This window comes from Lontra canadensis, unplaced genomic scaffold (genome assembly GCF_010015895.1).
Source record: "Lontra canadensis isolate GAN:19392208 unplaced genomic scaffold, GSC_riverotter_1.0 scaffold107, whole genome shotgun sequence".
NCBI classification, from domain to species: domain Eukaryota; kingdom Metazoa; phylum Chordata; class Mammalia; order Carnivora; family Mustelidae; genus Lontra; species Lontra canadensis.
In genome coordinates this window covers 6,419,457-6,436,606 of record NW_022631101.1, presented here as the reverse complement: position 1 = coordinate 6,436,606, position 17,150 = coordinate 6,419,457, and the positions used below count along the sequence as shown (strand labels likewise).

The 17,150-nt window shown below is 44.4% G+C and overlaps 1 long non-coding RNA gene, 1 other non-coding gene and 1 pseudogene across 3 annotated transcripts in view; 2 read left to right on the top strand and 1 right to left on the bottom strand.

Moving 5' to 3' along the window:
- LOC116856159 overlaps positions 1-8,208 on the bottom strand; it is a 57,141-nt gene extending 48,933 nt beyond the window's left edge. For both annotated transcript variants that reach the window (XR_004380481.1, XR_004380482.1), the window contains exon 1: positions 8,120-8,208. This is a non-coding gene — a long non-coding RNA (uncharacterized LOC116856159). The remainder of the gene's footprint in view (positions 1-8,119) is intronic.
- On the top strand, positions 3,305-3,408 carry LOC116856208. Its single transcript, XR_004380504.1, has one exon. It is a non-coding gene; the product is annotated as a U6 spliceosomal RNA (small nuclear RNA).
- Positions 8,209-8,588: 380 nt separating the features above from the next.
- On the top strand, positions 8,589-15,862 carry LOC116855965 (annotated as a pseudogene).
- The last annotated feature ends 1,288 nt before the right edge of the window (positions 15,863-17,150 follow it).

Here is a 17,150-nt window from a genome sequence, read left to right as displayed (position 1 = left end):
TCACTAACAGAGTTCCTGGAGACTGCTAGGCAGTGGGCTGGATTTGCAGATGTAGAAAAGGTCCAATTTCCTAATCCTCTGTGTCAGGAGCTATTCAGAAACTATGAGCTCCTACTTGGAGACCAATCTCTGACTTTTTCTTCTGTCTTCACGGACTTCCATCCCACAGACACCCACAAATTCAGTTGCAACATAGGAACCGTGTGCTGCACGGACCTGAGGCTCCCAGACTCACATAGCAGAGACCCCGTTACCTCCCCGTGAGCCAAAGCCCGCTCTCCACTCTCGTAAAACCACCTGAAGCCCTCGTGTTTAATCCTGGCCTGAGAATCACCTGGAGCCATTAATTAATACAACGCTGTTGTTTTCACCCAAACCAATTGACAGAATTGGGCGGGGGTATGGGGGGGTTGGGGGGGTGGTAGGCACCAGCTATGATTGTTCTTGAAACTCCACACGTGATCCAGATTGATATCCATGTCTTCTCCACTGGTCAGTTTCTGGAGACTGACACCTTCACCCTCTTTCTACTACGCAGAGGGAGACACCCTTACAAACGGAGCTTTTCCCTTATAAAAATGCAAATGTCTCTTTCAAAAGGAAACTTTTACTGGGTTTGAGTTTTTCCTTTGCTCTTTCTTTAAAATAATCAACTAAAATAATTCTTACACCAGACAGACCTATTTTGAGATGACAAATTCTGCTCTCCTTCCAGTAGGTAAATGTTTATTTTCATAACTAACAGCCACACAGTTTTCTAAAGCGAATGTACAATTTACCCTCCCAACAGCAATATATGAGATTTTTAGTTCTTCAACATTTTCAAGGAAATTTGGTGTTGTCCTTTTTTCTTTATTTTAGCCATTCTAGAAAATATTAAGTGGTTTCTCACTGGAAAATACGAAGTGGTCTTGCTATATTTGTCTTGGTGACTGGGATGAATGTGTAGGAAAAGAAACTTTGTTCTTTGCATCTAGATTCTTTGGCTGGTCTAATGATCAAACTAACAAAAGATAGATTCACGGGACAGACAAATTTAATTTTTTATTACAGGAATCCCAAAGATATGGGGCTCAAAGATAGGCAACGCCATTCCGACCTAAGGAGAAGGGGGTAGGGATTTACAATTTCAAAAAGGGGGGAGTACATTCACAGGAGAAGAGAAATAACAGATGTTTGGAAACCAAATGTTTGCCACACCAGGCAGGTAACTCTTCCTGGTATAAAAAATTATCTCTGGTATTAGCTATCTTCCTGGCAGAGGTCTCCCATCTAATTTCTTCTTGGTAAATATATATCAGCCTCAGAAAAGAAGAAAATCCTTCTACTTGCAGCAACAGAATAAAACTGGAGGAGACATTTGTTAGGTTAAGTAAGCCAAACAGAAAAAAAACAGATACTGTATAAAATCACATATATGCACTGATAAGGTTTGGAGTGCTGGGGTCTGGAGCCAATGGCCAAGAAAGAATTCTTGAGAAGTCTTTGGTGCGAAAGGGTGGTTTCATTAAAGCACGCGGACAAGAAAGAGCTGCACTGGAGTTGTGAGGAGTACTGATTACACAAGATGTTCTATCCTATGGAAGGGACTGTGATGTTAGGGCTCCAGGAAATTGAGTCTATAGGTTTCCAGAAGTTTCGCTATTGATAAAATTGCCTTTTAATTTTTTTCTTGTAAATAATTAAGACAGTTGCAAACTAATGGATACTCCAGTCCTTCATGACAGTGATCTTTATCAGTTAACCACTTGTTTTTCCATTGTTTATTCTAGGCCAGTCAGTGCCCTGAATGTGGCAATCATTTCCATTTTGTAGCTGGGGCACGGGGGGTTCCCAAATGGACCAGGTTTGGCCACTGGCCCCTGACAAAATCCAAAGGCAGAGAAACAAGTGGTGGTGAGACAAGAAAGGGATTTACTTTGGTGAGGCCAAAGGGGATATATGCAGGTGAGCAAAACTCTAATTTCCAAACATTTGCTTATCATCCTGTGAGATGCATTCCTTTCCTCTGAAACCCTAGATCCCTACCCCCTTTCTCCTTACTCCAGAATGACTTATACATCTCATTCTGCCAAATTTCCATGTCTATGTGGTATTCCCCATAGGTATGCCATTACATTTGATTTTCTCATGTTTATCTGTCTCACATCAATTTGATTCTTTTTTATTCCCCCAGTTTGATTCGTAGTCCAGCTAGAAGGATTCTTGAAGGAGACACAAATTCTTGCTTCCCAACAGTGGTAATTAAATATTTGTCCTGCCAACAGATGGGTCACTCAGATAAAATTTGTCTCCTATAATAACTCTTATTTTAGAAAGAGCCCCCCAACTTAGATTCCTCTATGTGGTTAAGGAACAAAATTTCTCTTGAGCCCACGGGATCTCAATTGCCTTCAGGTCCAAATAATCCACATGCCAAAGTGGCACATTCTGGGGCGGGGGGCCTGTGTCAACCCTTTCCAAGGCACCAAATTTAATGAGAAAGACAGAAATCAAGGCACCAAACCATACAATCTTTGCTCCCATATATCTGCTTTTGGACTTCAGCAAAATATTAGCATCTACCATTAAGACACGGAAGGCACCCCAAACCTGCTCTAATCTGCTCAGAGGGGAAAGCACAGAGTGCAGCCAGACACAGAAAAGCTTCAGTAAGACAGGATTCTGGATGGAGCTGGGAGGCAAAGGCAAAGGCTCTAGGCTTCCCTGCCTATGGGATGAATTATTTCCAGTTCTGTCTTCCTAAATTTGCCTAGCAGAAGCTTTGTATGATTGTATTCTACTTAAGCCAATTCCCTGTCCATTTTATAACATAAAATAAGCAATTTAATATAAACACTTAAGAGTTTTCTTGGGCGCCTGGGTGGCTCAGTGGGTTAAGCCTCTGCTTTTGGCTCAGATCATGATCTGAGTCCTTGGATCGATGCCCGTGTCAGGCTCTCTGCTCGGCAGGGAGCCTGCTTCCCCTTCTCTCTGCCTGCCTCTCTGCCTACTTGTGACCTCTCTCTGTCAAATAAATAAATAAAATCTTTAAAAAAAAAAAAGTTTTCTGAGGTAAGTGTATTAGAAACTACTGTTGACCCTTGAAAAACATGGGTTTGAATTGCACCAGACCACATAGACATAGATGTTTTATAATACAGTACTGTATTTTCCTTTTGATTCCCTTAACACTGTCTCTCTTACTTTATTGTAAGACTATATTTTATATACATATATACATAAAAATATGTTATTAATCAATTGTTTATGTCATTGGTAAGACTTTCAGTCAATAGTAGCCTGTTAAGAGTTAAGTTTTTGGGTGTTTGCTTCCACAGCACATATGGTGGGATTGGAAACATGCAGAGATTAGCATGGCCTCTGCACAAAGATGACACGCAAATTTGTGAAGCATTCCATATTAAAAGTTAAGTTTTGGGGGACTCAAAAGTGATAGATGGATTTTCAACTACACAGTGGGGTTGGTGCCCCAAACCCCCAGGGTCAACTATATCTTACTCTTAGGGAGGTAAACAAATACAATTACTACTGCTAATAATAAAAACTCTTTTCTCTGTAGATGGTTTTCAGGCACCCCATCAGTACTCACCAAACCACATAGAAATGAAGCCATAGTCCCCTGTAAACTATCTCTTCCTTATAGTGACCCCACAATCTTCACCACTTAACCATTTGTTGTAGACTGAAAGTCTCTGGATGGTAGGGATCATGGCTCTTCATCTCTGTTCTTCCAAGATTATATTAATAGAAACCACCACTTTATCAGTTTGCATTTCTAAGCCTCCTCAGTGTTCATCACAGTACAAGGAACCTGACTCCTTACTTCAGTGCCATGAAGGAGATTCCCTCTATGGGGAAAGAAGAGGACAGCAAATGACTCACTCCAGCTCCTTTGAGATGGAAGCAAATTCAAATTCTGTTGTCATCCTGCCCCAGTCAGCACAGGACATTCCCCCAAATCCCAAGTCCCTGGTGCTGGAGGGAGTGTCCCCAGTAAAACCAACCAGATGCCCCCAAAGTGATATAAATAGAGATGCAGGCTGGGTCTGTGGCATCTGCTAGGTTGAGATCACCCTTGGACACAGTTGTGATATTACCTTTCCCTGAGCAAAACACTCTTATGTAAGATGTCTCGACTCCACTAACAGTTTACACAGAGGTGTAATTGTCATGGCTCTGGGTATTTTCTGAGTCCTGACCTCCCATGGCTAGGGATCTTCTCCTTTCTTGACACGACTCAGGGCAGGGAATGTGTCCCTGAGAAGTGCTGCTTTTGATGCCTGTGCTTGCTGGCATTGAACTGACCGTCAGGAGCACCTCAGACAGCTGCATCTAGTCACTGTTAGAAATCTGGACAACACCGGGGTCCCACTCCAGTGTGGGCCTTTGTTTTTTTGTCTTCGTTCATCCCTCAAGCTCAAGAAAATAGTATCTCTCCTGAATTATCTGCATATCCTCAGACAGAAATCTTGCCTTCTTTCATGAATCCCAAGTGCAGAACAGGCTGTGTGTGCAGATTCCAGGTGGGATCGTACCTCTGTCTTTGTGGTTGTTACAGTGATAGGAGGGAACCCAGATGGGAGATGATGCTCTAGTGTATCTCGACAATCCCCAAGCGGTGGATTCAGAATTTGGAGCTGCAGTACTAGTTCTCTGTAGGGGTAGGGGTGCAGCAGGCACCCTCTGCACATGGGTGGGCATTTGGGCAAGAGATGGAGGCAACTCAGATTTTCACACCAACTTGGTGCACGCGCTTGTCTCCTTGGGATTCCCAGGCCCCACTGTCCGAATCAGTTTAAGGTCTGTACATTAGAAGAGCTGGAACTGCTGACTACCACCCTGTGATGTTGTCTCCATGGGAATCTGGTCTAATTTTGCTCTAGCAGACATATAGATGAGACACCTTCCTGCATGAAGACTTTGGGGCATCCGAACTCTGTGCTGCACAGCTGTGGGTTAGAGATGGAAGCCCAAGAGGGAACTGGGTGGTGTCGGCGGGGGAGATAATCTGTCAAATGACCCTCCAGAGGGTTTTTTTTTTTTTTTTTAAAGATTTTATTTATTTGACAGACAGAGATCACAAGTAGGCAGAGAGGCAGGCAGAGAGGTGGGGGATGGGGGGTGGTGGGGAGGGAAGCAGGCTCCCTGCTGAGCAGAGAGCCTGATGTGGGGCACAATCCCAGGACCCTGGGATCATGACCTGAGCCAAAGGCAGAGGCTTTAACCCACTGAGCCACCCAGGTGCCCCTCCAGAGGGGTTTTGATGGACACCTTGTGTGTTTATGCAGGGATCATAATTCTGGCCAGTGTTGGGGGAAACAGAATTAATAGCAAAATCTCCCAAACCAGAAAACCTCCAGACAAATACAGAAGAGAAAGAAAACACTTAAAAAAAAAAAAAAAAAAAAAGATTTTATTTATTTATTTGAGGAGAGAGAGGGAAAAGCAAGTCCCCCACCAAGCAGGGAGCCCAATGCAGGGCTTGATCCCAGGACCCGAGACCATGACCCAAGGCGAAGGCAGGCACACAACACACTGGGCCACCCAGGAGCCCCAAGAAAACACTTTTATTACAGGATAAGCATTAAACCAGATTGCAGTGCCAATTACAGGCAATCTACCAAATGATTAAAGACCGAAAGAAATCTCACCCTTTCATATAGCCAAGCGGATATAACTTATTATATTCACATGCGCAGGGAAAGGAACAATTAGGCCTCAAGCAAGAGGATCTGACAGCACTTGAAATTTGGGGTGACCATCCGGGCGTTAACTGGCTTTCTACCAAGTTGAAGTAAACTCACATCTTTAGGACAGGAGTATTTCTGCACCATGGAACTTGCTCCTACTGGAGTTAGGCTCCTACCATCATGCAGAAAATGAGGGGTGGACATGCTATCCCCCTTGATGCTCAGGTCAAAGAGGTTGATCCCATGCAGTTGAGAAAGACATTCTTAGAAGGCACCTAGCCATTGGCTAGGGTCATGATCCCAGGGTCCTGGGACCAAGCCCCGTGTTGGGCTCCCTGCTCAGCGGAGTCTGCTTCTCCCTCTCCCTCTGCACCTCCCCTCCACTCGTGTTCTCTCAAATAAATAAAATCTTAAAAAAAAAAAAAAAAAAAAAAAAGACTTTCCTAGACCTGAAACCTGAAAAAAGCTTCCTTCAGCTTTAAAGGATTTATGTGTATTTCAAAGCTGTGGAGAAGAAAATTGTAAGATTGCTAAACTGAACATTCTAAGAAAAGAGAGGTGAAGGAAATCTTTTCCCTTATTTTGAGCTCAGAGTATTATACTTCCCGTGTTGTATGTGTATTTGTCCCTACCACAACCAGGGCTAAGGCCCTGATCACCTAGGGCAGGTGAGCACCTAAATTCCCACAGGCACAGAATTTGGGTAGCTGGGCTGGCCTTGAGCGCACTGTGCTCCTGTACGAGGGTCTGAGCAGAAAGGAGGGGGTAGGACTGGACAAGGTTCACCAAGGACACAGAGCAGGGAGACAGCTCAGGCTTGGTTGAAGGACTGTGCTGTAGACACAGACTTAGGTTGGGGCTGAGCTCTGCCTTATTCCTGTGTACCTATAGGCAGATGGCATCATGAGGGGCTTGTCAAAGCCTAGGTTGATAGAGGGCCAAGGTTGCTGCAGGTTGCTCAAAGCCAGATTTTCTGTGGCCACTTGGGAGGGTTTGTGTGCAATCTTAGCACATGCTTTGTAGCCCCACTTCCTGAGAGGGGAGCTGTGTGTCTGTGTGTTGTGTGCATGCCTGGGTCCAGGGAATAGATATTGACTTAATTCCCCCCAGTTTTTTGAAGACTGCATTTATTTATACGACAGAGAGCAAGAGAACACAAGTAGGCAAAGAGGCAGCCAGAGGGAGGAGCCATATGGGGAACTCCATCCCAGCACCCTGGGATCATGACCAATCAACAAGCAAATTTAAATACATTATGGAGCCCCATGTCCCATTAACCACCACTCAACCAGATCTCAGTTGCCCTTCCTTCTCCCTCCCAAGGATTTCTATTAATCTGTTCGTGTGTTTCTCTTTCCTGATTCTCTCCACTGTTTCTCCTTTCCCGTGATTCCCCTGGCTCCGCCCTGTCTTCTCCCCTTTTCTCTCACTACATCTACACCTTTGGGAAACTCTTGAAACCTACTTCACCTTCCCTTACTCTTTCGGCCCAAGCTTTCGCACTGTTCCCATCTCCATAGATTTCGGCCTCTCCCTCCCCCCACCCGTGTCCTCTCTGCTCCCCAGTTCCGTTCCCTCTTTCCTGTCACACACTCTGGCTAGGCTCTCGCACTGCTGTTTCTCTCTGCGCGGTCATCCCTACCGCCTCTCTGTCCCAGCATCGTCTACCCAAAACCTTCTTCTCCTTCCCACTGTCTGCGTGAAGCGCGTCGCCCTTGTCACCCCACTTCTGTCAACCGAGGGCCCTACTATTCGGCTCCCCTTGTCCGGAGCGCCGCCCTTTCCTCCACATTTCGCTCGTTTCTTTTCTCCGCTGGCGACCTGCCCTTCCGCTCTTAGGGCCTCGTTGCAAGTCCCTCCCGCATCCTCCTCATCTCGCCGTCTCTTACGGACCCTCTCACTGCTCTTTCCTCCGCCATTCTCTCTCTCCGGCTCCCACCCCATCCCTCGTCTGCCGCAGTCACGGCCTCCACGAGGCCCCCCATGCTGCGTGAGGGACCTGCTCCGTCACTCCCCGCGATCTTCCGTCCTAGATCCCGCTCCTGAAAGCCCGCACCGAAGAAGGTGCCCTTTCTGGGCCTCGGTCCCCTCACTGCACGCGGGGCTGCACCGGGGCGTCTCAGGAGGGCGGCGCGGTCTGCGCGATACCAGGGCCAGAGAGACTCCGCGCGTCTGTGGGCCGAGCCGGGCCAGGCTGCGGCGCGGGGCGCACACGCCCACCTCCCTGGACTCCCACGGCGCGGGTGGGAGCGGTGCCCGGGACGGCGTGAAGCACGGAGACAGCGCGGCAGGCGGCGTCCGAAGGCTCGAGGGCCTGAGACCACCGGCGGGGACCGACTCCGACGATGGGAACCGAAAGGCACCGGGACCCCGGGCCGGCAGCGCCGCCCGTAGGATTCTGTGTGTCTCCGCGACACGCTACTTACCGCGGTGGGAGGCGCGGTTGAAGGGACTCGAATGTGCGTGGAGACCCCAAGGGTGCAGGCCTGGGGGCCGAGATTCTGACGCAGGGAACAGAAAGGACCGAAAACAACGGAAGCCGTCGTGAGCTTTTAAGCGACCCAGTCGCGCCGGGGCCCACAGAGCTGTAAAAAACTGCGCGTGCGCGCTGGTGGAAGGGCAGGGCTGCGGCGCGGCCGGAGTGGAGCGCTTCCCGCAAAGGGAAGGATAAGCTAAGTTTCCGCCCAGTGTGAGAACTCGGCAGCCGCGGACGGAGGGGACCCGGCAGAACGCATCCGGCAACAGGCAGGTTGTGAAAAGTGGCCAGGCCGGGCCGCTCACCTCTGAGGGCGGGGCTTGGGTGGAGCGCTTCCGGGAACGACTCGGACACACACACTGGCCAGAACGGGGCTGCGTGGACGGGATGGGGCGGAGCTTGGAGGAGCGCTTCCGGTAATGGGAGGAAAAAGGTTAAGATCCCTCCACAAAGAACCGAAGGAGAGGGGGCCGAGCGGATGCTGGGCTGAGAGCTTCCGGCACTGGGCGCACCCCAGCGAAGCCCCTGGCTGGATCTTCAGGGGTGAGGCCAGGAGCCTTGGACGGTCGGTGGGTGGGGCCTGGTTTCCTCCAGCCTGCTCCCAGAACGTGTCTTTCTTTGGGATTTCCAGCCTTTTGAATTTCTGTCGCTTCCTGTGGGACAGGCGTGCTGCCTAATTTAAGTGATGTCTCCAACAGTGTGAGGTAGAGCTATAGTCGTTTGGGCCACTTAGGTTGAAAGCTAACCTATTTACTGTTTCTCAAGCTGAGATGGTTTTCGTTAAAAACGGTTTTGTCCTAGAGGTAGAGACGCTGCTCTTTGGACAGGCCAACCAGACTCCGTGGTCTGGGACCCGTTCCTCGGTAGTGAGTGGATGTGGTTCTTCGGCTGGATCCAGGAACTTAGGCTGGATCCAAAATGGGCCAGGGCTGGGTCCAGAATTTAATTTAAGCAATTTAGCTAAGTAAGGAACATACCTGTCTGTAAAAGGGATGCAAACCTGAATGTGAAATGGGAAAACCTAGCAATGCGAAATACTGCCATTTTTTATCAACATTTTCCAGCCACAGTGCTATGAAACTAGAAAATCACTCATAAGGAAAATTTTGGAAAGAGCACAAATACAGGTGAAATGGTACAATCAATAAGTCAAACAAGAAATCAAGAGATCAAAATTTACACAGAAACAAATAAAAGTCCAAAATATTTGGGATGCAGCAAAAGCAGTTCTAACAGGAAAGCAATACAAGCCTACCTCAAGAAGCAAGAAAATCTCAAACAACTTACATTTGAGGGAGCTAGAAAAAGCAGAACAGAGAAACCTAAAACCGACAGAAGAAAATAATAAAGATTAGAGTAGAAATAAATGAAATAAAAACTAAGGAAACAATAGAACAACCAGGAGCTTGTTCTTTGAAAAGATCAACAAAACCAATAAACCTGTAGCTGGACTAATTAAAAAAAAAAACCCTAAAACAAAAACAAAACAGTGGACTCTGTGAACATCAGAAATGAAAGAGGAGAAATAACAATTGACACCAAAGAAATACAATTTTAAGAGAATATTATGAGGGGCGCCTGGGTGGCTCAGTGGGTTAAAGTCTCTGCCTTCAGCTCAGGTCATGATCTCAGGGTCCTGGGATGGAGCTTCGCATGGGGCTCCTGCTCAGCAAGGGGCCTGCTTCCCCTTCCCTCTCTGCCTGCCTCTCTTCCTACCTGTGATCTCTCTGTCAAATAAATAAAATCTTTTTAAACAATTATGAGAAACAATATGCCAACAAATTAGGCAGCCTAGAAGATATGGATAGGTTCCCAGAAACATAAATTACCAAAACTGAAGCAGGAAGAAACAGAAAATTTGAACAACCAATTACTAGCAATGAAATTAAATTAGTAATAAAACACTCCCAACAAACAAAAGTCCAAGACCAAATGGCTTCACAGGCAATACTCTGAATCCAAAACCAGATGAAGACACCACGGGGTGGGGGTGGAGGGAGAGAACTACAAGCCAATATCCTTGATGAACATAGATGCAAAAATTCTCAACAAAATACTAGCAAACCAAATCCAACAATACATTTAAAAAAAATCATTCACCATGATCAAGCAGTATTCCTGGAATGCAAGCATGGTTCAATATTCACAAATCAATGTGATACATCACATTAGTAAGAGAAAGTATTAAAAAACATAATTATTTCAACAGATGGAGAAAAGCAATTGACAAAGTACAGTGTCTAATCATCATAAAAACACTCAATAAAGTAGGTTTAAGGGGAACGTACCTCAACATAGTAAAAGGCCTTATATGAAAAACCTATAGCTAACTCAATGGGGAAAACAGCTTTTCACCTAAGGTGAGGAAAGTGACAAGGATGTCCACTCTCACCACAGTACTGGAATTCCTAGCCAAGCAATCAGACAACAACAACCACAAAAAGTCATCCAAGTGCTAAGGAAGAAGTAAAACTTTTACTATTTGCAGATAACTTGATACTATACATAGAAAAACTGTAAAGACTCCATCAAAAAACTACTAGTACTTACAAATTCAATAAAGTTGAAGGATATAAAATCAATATACAGAAATATTACACTTCTATGTTCCGATAATGAAGCAGCAGAAAGAGAAATTAAGAAAACAATCCCATTTACAATTGCACCCAAAATAATAAAATACCCAAGCATAAACTTAACAGAAGAGATGAAAGACTTCTCTGGAAACTATAAAACACTGATGAAAGAAACCAAGGACAACACAAGAAATGGAAAGACATTCCATGCTCATGCATTGGAAGAACAAATACTAGCAGAATATGTATGCTACCTGGGTGCCTGGGTGGCTCAGTGGGTTAAGCCTCTGCCTTCATCTTGGGTCATGATCTCAGGGTCCTGGGATCGAGTCCCACATCTCTGCTGAGCGGAGAGCCCGCTTCCCCCTCTCTCTCTGCCTGCCTCTCTGCCTACTTGTGATTTCTCTGTGTGTGTGTCAAATAAATAAATAAAATCTTAAAAAAAAGTAATTTTGCTACCCAAAGCAATCTACACATTTAATACAATCCCTATCAAAATACCAACAGCATTTTTCACAGAACTAGAACAAAAAATCCTAAAGTTTGTATGGAACCATGAAAGACCTTGAATAGACAAAGCTATCTTGAAAAAGAAAAACAAGGAGGGGGGGGGGAATAAAAAGTAAAATAATTAAAAAGAAAAACAAAACTGGATGTATCACAATACCAGACTTCAAATTATATTACAAAAGTGTAGGAATCAAAACCATATGGTACTAGCACAGAAACAGACACATAAGCCAATTGAACAGAATAGAAAACCCCCAAATAACCCATAATTATATGGTCAATTGATCTTTAACAAAGGAGGCAAGAATATGCAATGGAAAGAGAGTCACTTCAACAAATGGTGTTTGGAAAACCAGGCAGCTACCCACAAAGGGATGAAACTGGACCACTTACCTACACCATACACAAAAATAAACTCACAATGGATTCATGATCTAAACGTGAGACCTGAAAACATAAAAATCATGATCTAAAACATAAAAATCGTGATCTAAACGTGAGACCTGAAAACATAAAAAAAAAAAAAAAACATAAAAAGAGAGACAGTGATTTTTCTTACATTGGTCATGCAACATTTTTCTAGATATGGCTTCTTAGGCAAGGGAAATAAAAACAAACTACTGGGATTATATAAAAACAAAAAGCTTCTGCACAGTGAAGGAAACAATCAACTAAACTAAAAGGCAAACTGTGGAATGGGAAAAGATATTTGCAAATGACATATCTGATAAAGGGTTAGTATCCAAAATATATAAAGAACTGATATAACTCAATATCCAAAAACCAAATGATCCAATTAAAAAATGGGCAGAAGTCATGAATTGACATTTCCCCAAAGATGACATTCAGATGGCAGCAGATACTTGTAAATATGCTCAACATCACTCTTCATTAGGGAAATGGAAATTAAAACTACAATGAGCTATCACCTCACACCTGGCAGAATGGCTAAAATAAAAAACTCAGGAAAAAAAACAAGAGCTGGTAAGGGTGTGGAGAGAAAAGAAACCCTCTTGCACTGTTGATGGGAATGCAAACTGGTGCAGCCACTGTGAAAAACAGTATGGAAGTTTCTCAAAAAGTTAAAAATAGAATGACTGCTGGGTAGTTACCTCCTAAACACAAAAACAGTAATTTTCAAAAGGATACATGCACCCTAAAGTTATTGTGACATCATTTACAATGGCCAAATTAAGGAAGCAGCCCGTGTCCATCAACAGCTGAGGGTAAGGAGATGTGGTGTATGTATACAATGGAATATTTTCAGCCATAAAAAAAAGAACGAAATCTTGCCATTTGTTAACAACATTGATAGAGCAAGAAAGCTAAATGAAATAATTCAGTCAAGGAAAGACAAATGGTTTATGATTTCACTTGTATCTGGAATTTAAGAAACAAAACAACCAACCAAAGGGGAAAAAAGAGAGACTAGGAAAGAGACTCTTTAACTATTGAGACTGAACTGATTGTTACCATAGATTTGGGGGTGGGTAGGCTAAACAGTGATGGAGATTAAGGAATGCACTTGTCCAGGTGAACACTGGGTGAGGTATGGAAGTGCTGAATCACTATATTGTTCATCTGAAACTAATATTACACTGTATATAGCTGGAATTTAAATTTTAAAACCTTAATAAAATAGCAAAACACCACCACCACCACCTAGCCCCAAACAATTTCAAGTTTCTGTCTTTACAGGGAGAGGGGAGAAAAGAAAGGAAAATTGATGCTAATCTATAAGGCAAGTAACTTTCTTTTTTCTTTCAGCTCTTAAAAATCTGCCTAGAGGGGTGCCGGGGTGGCTCAGTGGGTTAAGCCTCTGCCTTTGGCTCAGGTCATGGTCTCAGTGTCGTGGGATTGGGCCCTACATCAGGCTCTCTGCTCAGCGGGGAGCCTGTTCCCCCCCACCACCCCCCCCCCCCGACTGCCTGCCTTTCTGCCTGTGATCTGTCAAATAAAGTCTTAAAAAAAAAAAATTCTGCCTGAAGACCACCAAAGAACACTGCCACATACTTAAGAAATCAGCCTGGTTCTCCTGCCCATTCTGCACTCTATGCACTATAATGCAATAAGGGCAGAAGGGTGGAAGTGTGCAAGGGTAAGAGCAAACTGGGGACAGATGGCCTCAGGGTGTCAGGTAACATCTGAAACCTGACAGCCTACAGCAGTTGATCATTGCACACCTACACGACCTTAGTGCCTCACCCCAAACTCTCAGAAGAGTGGCTATTGAAAAGAAATCACTTTCCTTTCAGGGTTTATCCTCTGGTTGCTCCAGACTTAAGATTTCAAAGGAAGGTGAAAGGGGGGAAGAGGACTTAAAAAGGAGGGTGGTATAATTAAAAAGTTGATTTTTTCCAAAACCATAGCCTCTGCCCTAAAAGTGATCAAATCCATACTAACTTGGGAGAAAGTGTTAAAAAGAGCTCCATCTAAGACCCCAAAGGAAAACACCTACAAGAAAGTACAGGAAGGATGCCTGAGTGGCTCAGTGGGTTAAAGCCTCTGCCTTCGGCTCAGGTCATGATCCCAGAGTCTTGGGATCAAGTCCCACATCGGGCTCTCTGCTCCGCAGGGATCCTACCTCCTCTCTCTCTCTGCCTACTTGAGATCTCTGTCAAATAAATAAAATCTTAAAAAAAAAAAAGTACAGGAAGACAAAATTGTCAACTTGATTTTCAAGAAGCATCATTCCACTGGTGTGACCCAGAGCCACCACCCAGTACCTGGCCCCTGCCATACCCCCGGTGAAAGTTGGGAAAGGAACTATATGGGAAGTTCCAAGCGCAGACTGTGAGGCTTCCAGCACCCAGGACTCCCAGGAGGCATTGGGTGGGGTCACCACATGCCAGTGAAGGTCTGGAACTGGAAGGCTCTACCTCAGCTCCCCTGGTGGCACTGAGCTGCAGTTTTCCATCCCAGCATGCTCACTCCCTCACAGGACAACCCCTCCCGCCATGCCCCCCCACCCCCAGCCTTTTCCCAAACATCCAGCTTTCAGCTAAATTGTTCAGGAAAGAGTCCAGCTTTCTCAGTGCCAAGCCTCAGTCCTCAGGGCTCCCAGAGGTGTTGGGTAAGGGCCAGCATAGCACCCTCATGTCCTCCCTGTGGTCCAGCCAACACTGGCTATCATATCACTCAAGTCCCCAATTCCCAGGAGCTTTGGTGGCTACTGGCAAGCTCTCCGAGATCCAAGTGGCTACATCCAGAATGCGTTCAATGTAGCCACCACTGGGGTAGGTGGTGTGCCTTCCTGGCTCCAAGGGAGTATGAAAAGTGGACTGTGGATGGGCTCCTAGAGTCTCACTTTGAGAAAGGGAAAGTCCCAATATGTGGACCCATCCCAGGTGCTGGAAAGTGGGAGCTAGGAAAGTTCCACCTGAAAGTGAGAAGTGCTGCTACCTGTGGGAGTTTTCCTCAGGATAAAAGTATTATAAACTTAGACTAGTAACATTAATAATAAACATGTCCAGGAACTTATATAATGGCACCAAAGGACCCTATATTTTGATACGGCTGTTGTCTGTTCCTCTTATGTACAAACACATCACTAAGGTGAAAGCTGTTGCTAAAAATTATAGGACTATGATCATTTCTAATGGGGAACCAATGGTAAGTAGAGAGTATTGAATTGCAGTCGACATGATAAATGTAGCCCACACATTCTGTTCCCACGCAGGATCCTCTGACTCTGAAGACAAAATAATTATCAGCCATTGCAAGCTGGAAGAATGGCTTCAGGAATGTGACCATCAGAACGATCTTACCACAGTCAGTATTCAGAATCACTGGAAATTTCTCTCTTCTCTACCATTATCTCCTCCTTTACTCTACTGGGGGAAGGGTGAGGGCCACAGATTTGATTCTCAAGCGCCTGACTCTAGCCAAGTCTTTGGCCCTGCTTCCTAAAGGAGCCCCCAGACGGTGGCAGCTCTTGAGTTGAAAGATTTCCTGGGTGATGTCAGATGCACACTTGTTTTCTATCTTTAGAGTGGGAAGGGGTGTGCCCATCAGCAGCACCTGTCTCTTGAGTATCTTCCAGGGTATCACAGTCACCCCCAGAAACTCCACCATGGGCAGAACTTAAAGTGAAAGCTTCCAGGCACATTGGCTCCTTTGTTTCCTGGTGCTGGATCCTGCTAATATTGGTAAATATCTCTTTTCCTGTGTATGTGACTGGCAAATGGAACAATGCAAACATCACAATGAAAAATTATTTGGGATACTGTTCGGGGCTAGGTAATAAAACCACATTATCACTACAGTAACACTGTTATCAATTCTCTGATTATTTGCTGCTTGGGGGTCATGCTCTGGGCCAGTGGCTCCATGGTTTCCATCATGTATAAGCATAAGCAGTGGGTCAGACACATCCATACCAACAATCTCTCCTCAAGATGCTCTCCTGGGTCCAGAGTCACCCAAAGAATCCTTGTATCATTTTATACCATTTTCCACCTTCCAAGTCTGCATTGTTATTAATAATTCCAGTTGGTTGCTCTGCCTTAAGCAACAGATTTTTCCCAATTGTAGGCCTCCATTCTATGAGCCACGGCTCCAGTGTCTCCAGGCTCTGTTTTGTGTGGACAAGGAACAAAATCTCCTGATGTCATCGGAAATGTAAAGTGGGGCACCTGGCCAGCTCATTCAATAGAACATGAGACGTTTGACTGCATGGGTTGTAAGTTCAAGTCCCACAATGGGGCTTGAGTATAACATAAAAAAAGAAATGAAACATATAAAGTTATGTTTATGTACAACATCCATTGTTTATTCACTCCTCTTCACAGGGTTTTACAGCGATGACACAGTCACCTCACAAAAGATGTTGGACTGAAGTTGTGTCCAATAATAAACCATAAATGCAACAATTGTAAATGGAGTACTGCATGATCATTATGTAAATCCTCACATAACTGTTATTATAGTGGAGTAGTTTGAATCTATGAGATAATAAAACGTGGATCCTGACACAACCTGGATATTATGGGGAGGTCTTTGAGCACAGAACTTCCAGTTTGACATAATACATTTATCCAGAAATTAACACGGAATGTCTGGTAAAGTTCCATGGAAAAGGAACAGTATGTAAGATGGCCATTCAAGAAACTGAACAAAATGTTCTCTGGGAAAAATGAAATAAAATGGGGTAAGCGGAAAAGGAAATCTGGTTCAGGTAATACGTGTGTTTGGGGCCAAGATATGAAATTAGTACATTACAACTTTATAGAGATGATGGTTGTTGGAAGGATAATTATATGGAGGGAGAGAAGCACATTTTTTTTCCCTATAAAAATATCTAGTTTAAACTGTAGTGGGAAAAATGAAAGCACAAAGATGTATGGCCAATTGTTTAAAAGACATCAGGTGAGTGAGAAACAAAAAGGCAAAAGGTCTACGATAAGGTGGCACGGGTTTTGGCAACTCTAGAGACTTTTCTGTATCACATGAAGATGACAATTCTCATATTGGAAAGAAAGAGACCTGGAGGCACTCATGTCCATTATGAAGAGGTAAGTGGAATTTTTGACTAAACCTGTAGCAGCTTAGGAAGAGTCATTTCGAGGGAAAGTCAAAGAATCCTGTTTATGTGCAGTTTGTGGCAGGAGGATTTCCACAAGGACAAAACAGTTGTTAGTAAAGTACGGGAAAAATGACAATATAGCTATCTCTGTATTTACCTAATGAAGCTGTAGTAAAATATTAAGTATTCAATAATTTGAAGAGAGTTAGCTTAACATAATGAATCTTGTTATACTGAGCCCTGTGGCACAAAAATAGAGCAACACTATTTTTAAGATGATAAGAGACACTCAAATATTTGCCACACATTAGACCACAAATCAAGATGTAATACACACACACACTTGTACGAATGTCTGCTCATGTGTATGT